This window comes from Mycteria americana, chromosome 24, assembly GCF_035582795.1.
Source record: "Mycteria americana isolate JAX WOST 10 ecotype Jacksonville Zoo and Gardens chromosome 24, USCA_MyAme_1.0, whole genome shotgun sequence".
NCBI lineage: Eukaryota > Metazoa > Chordata > Aves > Ciconiiformes > Ciconiidae > Mycteria > Mycteria americana.
Genome location: NC_134388.1, coordinates 6460002 through 6466762, shown reverse-complemented (window position 1 = coordinate 6466762; position 6761 = coordinate 6460002).

Genomic DNA, 6761 nt, shown 5'->3' with positions numbered 1-6761 from the left:
TGATGACGAGCCACATGCTTCCAGAGCATAATCCTCCAGTGCGCTTCATCCTCCTTTAATGCTGCACATCTCCAGGGCTTCCTGTAGCAAACCACCCTGCCAGGGGACCCTTCTGCCCCTCAGGGACCCATAGCTGCAGCCAGTGGGCCAGTGCTTTCCTCAAGGCGCACATTAACGAGCTGTCAATGCGATTGGCATGACACACAGATACATTTGCCACCAGATCTCACCATTTGATCAGGTCCAGTAGATCATCGTTCAGCTCAAGCCAATGCCTCTCAGGCTGTGACCAGATCTGCCTCTGACAGCAGTGACCCAGCCGCAGAGCTGTGCCCGTGGAGGCTTTCGTAGTGCTCAGTCCTTAGGAGCAGCCTCCGCACCCGGCACCCTGGCAATTTGCTCTGCATTGGGTTTCGCGCACGCTTTTGAGCTCAGGAAGCAAAGTGTTATCAAGTGCTTCTGAAGTAGTGGTGGCCCTTGAGCTGAGAACCAGAGCACTTCAACAGGCCTTTATTCCCTTGCACAGATCTGTCTAGCTCTTCTCAAAGGACTAACAGATCGCAGATGCTGTTTATTCAATTAAAAAAGTAACCCTGTCTCTAGCTTTCAGATAAATTTCTACAAAAACTGCTGCTTTCTGCCTCGCTCCCAACAGTGCGTCCAGGTGTTTTGTCACTGTAAAAAGCAGAAAGGCCTGGATTTAGGGCCAAGACTTGGGGAGAGCGAACTACTCTGTGGCATGAATTTTCAGGCACTCTGCCTGTTTGCAATTTGTTCCAGGAGCCGTCTTGCTGGTCCGGTGCCTATCCAGTGTGATCTGGGAAACGTTTCAGGCAGCCCATGGGACTGGTTATCCACAAATTGCTGTGCCCATCCCACGAGCACTCGGTACCCCAACACGTAGGCTGACTGCGCAGGGCAGGCTGCAGGCTCTTGCGTGAATTCACGTTCGCACTTCGATATTAGCTTTCCCTTGGGCTTGCAAAGCAAGCTTTGCTCTCCCGAATATTTGGAGGGAAGGACTCATTGCAGCAAATTTCTTTTAATTCTTCATGACAATTGCCCAGCTCTACTTATTATTTGAGTGCTGTGCCAGGAGCTCTGCTCTACTGACCCGGAGCAATGTCCGTGCCAACTTCTGCTGCTCTGTTTAATGATTGCAGTGACAAGTGCCAGGTTGAGTCTCTCCAAGTGGCTCCGCTTCCCTGAGGGAGTGGCAAAACACTTTTCAGGAGACACTTCCATTGCCCAGTATGTTAATTTCTGTTCTCAGAATTACCAGGTGCAGTGATTCTCCATCCTGCAGCCACCACCAGACTCTGAAGACAGCACACAGCCCCGTTCATGGTGCCAAGCTGTGGAGCAGTTAGTGTGTGAGCAAAGGCAGCCCCGCATCAGCACAGTAAGTCAGAGATTTTAGCACCTGACAGTCAGTATTTTGACATTTTAAAAGGCCTTTAAAAATCCTCAAGGGCATTGGAATACAGGGTGGCTTAGACTCTCCAGGTGTTTGCAGGTGATTAGTCATGACACTCCAACAGCATGCTGTTTTGCAGTCACTGCTCTGTGGATGAAGATGACAAAACATAGAAGGGTGAAGTGGCTTTGGCCGAACCCAGGGTTGATTTGGCTGCAAAACTGAGGTGGACCTAGGTCTTGCCCTCCTTTCTCTCCTCCGCCTGTGCTCTACCCAGTAAGCAATGCTGCTTCTTGGAAAAGCTTTACAGCCCTGAGACAAACAGCAATTACTTTTTCACCTGATACAGCTCAGCAATGGGGTGTTAGCCACAATAGGAAAAAAATTATATCAGTATTGGGAAAGGACTGAGCCCTGTCTAGGGAAAGGAGAGGTTTGTGTCTGGATGTGTCCTGCCACCAGGCAGGGATCTGCAGAGTGAAAGATGATCTAAATGCAGAGGAGGTGATAGAGCCATACATACAAGCTTTGACTATAAAGAAAACACTTGGTTTCCTGTTGGTTGTGGCTGTTAACAGACAGAAGAACAGCTTTTAACACTTACCAAAGTAGTTATGAATTAAGCTTTGGAGAAGCATCAGTTTTCATGAATGCTAGATGGAGCTATGCTACTCACAAATAACATCCTAGTTTAGGTTTTCAGACAAGTGTTTATACTTCTAAAGCATGCTAGCTTCTCGGGATCCACCAGTGCTGTCAGCTATTTATTGAACACAGGCAGTTTACACAGTTCTTTTCCAGGTTAGCTGAGGCAGCCCATCCACCCAAGTAAGGCCAGTTGTTAGGATGGGTGGGTTAAGGTGACACGTCATGGCTGTAGAGTTCCCTTCTTGTACCTATTATCCTTGCTTCCTTCCTCCCTCCCTCCTTCCTGACAAACCTCCACTTCAAGTCATCGCAACCCACAAATACAATTTATTTACAGTCAAAATACTTATCCTATAGTATTCTGCACGGGGCTCACAAAAATATGTGTAATATCTACAGATGTAAGTAGATAGTTTTGTACCTGATGGTTGTATCAGGCACCAGTGCCTGAGAACCCTTCACAAAGATTAGGCCAGGCTTACAGAGCTCATGTCGCTGGTGCTGTAGGAGTGGCTCGTCAAACACAGACCGTTCTTCCTTTTGAGCTTCCTCATCCTGTGGATCACACAGTTGATGTCTTTTGATCCTGGCATCTTGCACCTCAGGGCAGTACCTGATAATAAGCGAGCAAGTCTCACTCTCAGCTTGACAACACCGACAGGTCTTAACTTGGGATTCCTGCCGACCCCGTGCTAACGATTCTCTTGCAGGGTAGACATTCGCTCTTAATTGCAAAGCAGTGATGAGCTTCCTGTGGGGAATGCCCCTGTAACATTCAATCCAATTATTACTGATTTTACCCTTCTCAGAGCTGACGATACCACAGCCCTGACACAGCAGCCTGGTCCAATTAAAAAATTTGTCTTTCCGACAGTTACGAGGTTTTGGAAAGACGACATCCGGAGCAGAGACCTCCCACGCGAGGCTGGGGCCTCACTGCTCGCAGCTTCTGGAATTATCATGCCTGTGTTTGCATCCCAAATGGATAGTATGTTCTCTTCCCTCCCTCCTGCAACAATCCATAACTTTCTAAATTCACTCTCAATACCCTCTTGACAAACTACTGATTTTATGACGTCGCCATGGGAGTGGGAAATTCGGTGCAGCTGCCGGGCTCGCACACCAGGGATTAGTCCTGCAAGTCAGATAATACCCAGGCTGCCATCCCATGTGCTGGAATGTAGGATGGCATCGCAGGCACAGGCAGGAAGATGTAACCTGACAGCAGTTCGAATAGCCTTTGCATGGGCACGGTCCGCCAAATAAACCAGCTGTGGGATGGTAAATCCTTTCCAGATGTCGACTTTCTGAAAAGGCCAGTGCCAAGAGAACAGACAAGGCACGTTTTCTTTTTCCTAGCACGCTCCGCTGGTGTGATAATGGCCGGAGTTAGAACCAAGAACGGCAAAGCCGCACAAAGCCTCTCCTGCAACAACAGAGGGACATGCCATCAGCTCGCTGGCGTATCACGCAATACCCTCTTGACCTTCCCAGACTGCAGCCTACCTGACAGACCCTTTGCTTTGGTGCTGGTGGGATTGATCCTGCATCCACTGAAGTTCCTGTATTTGAAATATACACTGAGGGCAAGTTCCTATCCCATGATTTCTCTACCTAATTGCCTGCATTGAAGTGCTGTGTAAGTAACAACTGTAACTGCTGCTTGCAAAGAAAACCAGAGAAATATGCTAGTGTAGACACAGATGGACACAGAGGCATCCAGAACCATCTAAATCCCCACTTTGATTTCACTCATACCAGCATCACTTCCCTACAGCCAAAGGCATGGCCCTGCATGGTCTCTGTCGAGCAGAATCTGACCCCAAACCTGTTTCTGAAGAAAGGAGGTATAGGACAAGCCTGGTAAGAAACACAGACCATGCCAACAAGGGCAAGAGAGTATAAAGTCCTCCTGGTTTCTCTCTCCTGCCCTGCAGCGTTTCGTCCTACCTTTGCAGACAGCAGATGAAGCTCCGGGCTCAGGGGAGATGCAGGGATGGGGCTGCCTGCGCCCCTCAGACCCCATTGCCCAGCTCCAGCTGGTACACGGCCACAGCAGAGAAGTCAGCCCCTTGTGTAAGGGCCTTAAAAAATCTCTGCAGGTGTCCCCATCCCGGGCTGCCCAGTCCCACCTGCTCTCCAGAGCAGCCCTTGGTGCTGGGGGCTAATCACAGAACTAAAAAGCTGTAATCAGCAGAGGGTACGCTGCCTTCCCTGTTCCCTCACTAGCAGTGCCCACGAGTGTTTCTTGCTGGTGTCAGGTAACTAAAAGCAGGTGCTTCATTCCAGCCGTCACGGGACGCACAGAGGCCAGCCTTGCCTGGACTTGGGTCCCCATGCCATGGGGCAGCGTGGCCCCAGGAACCCCCCATCCACCCAGCCGGGGGGCTCGACCCCCTTCCAGTCTTGTGCCTGTCTTTGCCAGCCCTCAGGCCGCGCACACATGTGTATACCTGTGCCTGCACATGCACACATTCCTGGGTGCCCCCCCGCACACTCACCCCTGTGAACACACCCCCCCCCCCCCCGCCCCACTGCCAAGGGAGCAGCCTCAGACTCTGCCTGGGGGGCTGTGTGTGTGCCACCCCGAAATGGCGACTCCAGGAGGGAGCTAAATGAAGCAGCGCTGATGAAGAACTCATTAATTCTGGTGCCTGTCAGCCTTAGAGGATGATAAAACACTGCATCCTTCTGGAGCAGCGGGATGCAGCAGCAGGACTGGAAGGCAGCAGGGCCGGCTGTCCCGCACCCCTCCTGCAGCCGTCCCTCCACTCTGCGCCCCTCCGTCCTGACAGACATCTTGCATCCAGCCCCCCATCTGCCCCCGGCAGATCAGGGGAGCGTGAGGGCCCCCCAGGAGGGATGAGGGGGCTGTGGTGTGGACAAGGGCCCCCTGCCCGTGTGGATTATCTGCTGGGTTTTTGCAGACACTGTGTTCACTGTGGCTGCGTGCCCGCAGAGGCAGAGGTGGCTCCGCTGTGGTTTGGTAGGGCGCGTGGGGCCGGCTGGTAGGCGGAGTGCGTATGCCCGTTTCTTGGGCCCCACGCACCCACGTGTGCCTCGGCACGGCCGCTGTGCACCAGCGTGCCCGTGTGTGAGCCTGTGCTGGTGCACAGGGTGGCACATCCACGGGGCGTCAGCACGTGTTGCTCCAACCACCCGGGCACCAGCTGAGGCTCCTGCGGCGGAGCACGCCTGGCAGCGCTCCTAATGAATTCAGCGCTGCCCTTCACATCAAACAGCCACACGAGAAGGTGTTTTTCAGCCCCATCTTTATTCAATGCGCCAAAAACGCCGCTCCTGCGCCTCACCCTTGCAAACATCTTGTTCACAGCTGCAGCTTCAAAAGGACCAAGGGAGAAGGAGGGGGAGGCTGCGAGGTGCAACACAAAGCCATGGAGCACGCTGGGGCTGCCTGCCGTCACCAGCCTCCATCAGGGAGGAGCTGAGACCCCCTGGACACAACCCCAGCTCTGCTCCCCCAAGATGCCCATGCCAGCCGAGCTGCTGGGACCTGCCTGTCCCCAGCTGCCCTGCAAGGCAATGTGAGACGCCTCTGACAAGGTCTGGGGCCGGACTGGGGCTGGCGGCATCCCACAGCTGAGCAGAGGGGCAGGAGGCGGATGGAGGGCGACGGGGGTCTGTGCGACTTGGGGCTGCCTCTGCCCCCTCCTCTTCCTTCCTGCTCTGCTCTCAGCCCAGCCCCATCCATCTTGCAGGGCTGAAACCCAATTACCATCCCGGGGAGGGGGATGGTGCAGCCGGCAGAGATGCCCATTAGCTCCGGGGAATGGAGATGGAGCGATAGGAGCTCTAACGGCTTCTCCTCCGAGCGCTGATGTCAGGCTGGCTGCCCTGGCTGCACGGGGCCTGCAGGCCTGGGAGGCTGCTGCGAGCATGGGGGGGCACCTCCAGCCCCCCACATGCCCCTGGCTGCCCCCAGCTCCCTGCCCTGCTCGTGGCAGCTCTCCTCCCCATCGCCGTCTGTCTGTCTCCCTTTGAGTGCTGGATGATGGACAGACAGCACGCTGCATGGTGGAGACCCTCGCAAGACGAGCTAGAGAAGGGTCCCACGCGGGGTGGGATGGGGAAGGGACCCTCCTGCACTGGGGTGACGCCCGCAGCAGTTAAGTCGTGGTTTGCACGCCCTGGCAGGGATCTTGAGATAGATTTTGAGCCACATGCATGCCAGCGTGTGCATGCGTGCTTGCACGTGCTTGCACGACTTAAAGCCACTCCAACACCTGCAGGAGCTGCCCCGAAGGGTGGCCCGGCCATCCTGGCTGTAAGGCAGCCCAGAGCTGTTCCCTCCCCACCTTCCACCAGTCCCACTGGCAAGCAGGACGTTCGGCGGTGGAGCCTGCTGATCTCTGAAGTTTAATTAACCCTGTCTCCCTCCTGCACAGCCTTCCCTTCCTCTGCTCAAATGCCACAAATGATCCTATGCAGATGCTAATCTGCAGAAGGAAAAAAAAAGATTCCACATTTAATTGCAGAACATAAAGATATTACAGGGTCATTAAAACACCATGAATATGGAAATGAAATCCACAGGCATCCATGCAGATAATGGCAGGGAAAAGGGAGCCGCAGGTGAAGCTGAAAGGTGGAAAGGTGGCAAGGTCGGCTCCGTCTGGATGCATCATTAACCCCCTGCTCCAGGCCATCTCCCAGGGCTGGGGGGGTGATCGTGGGG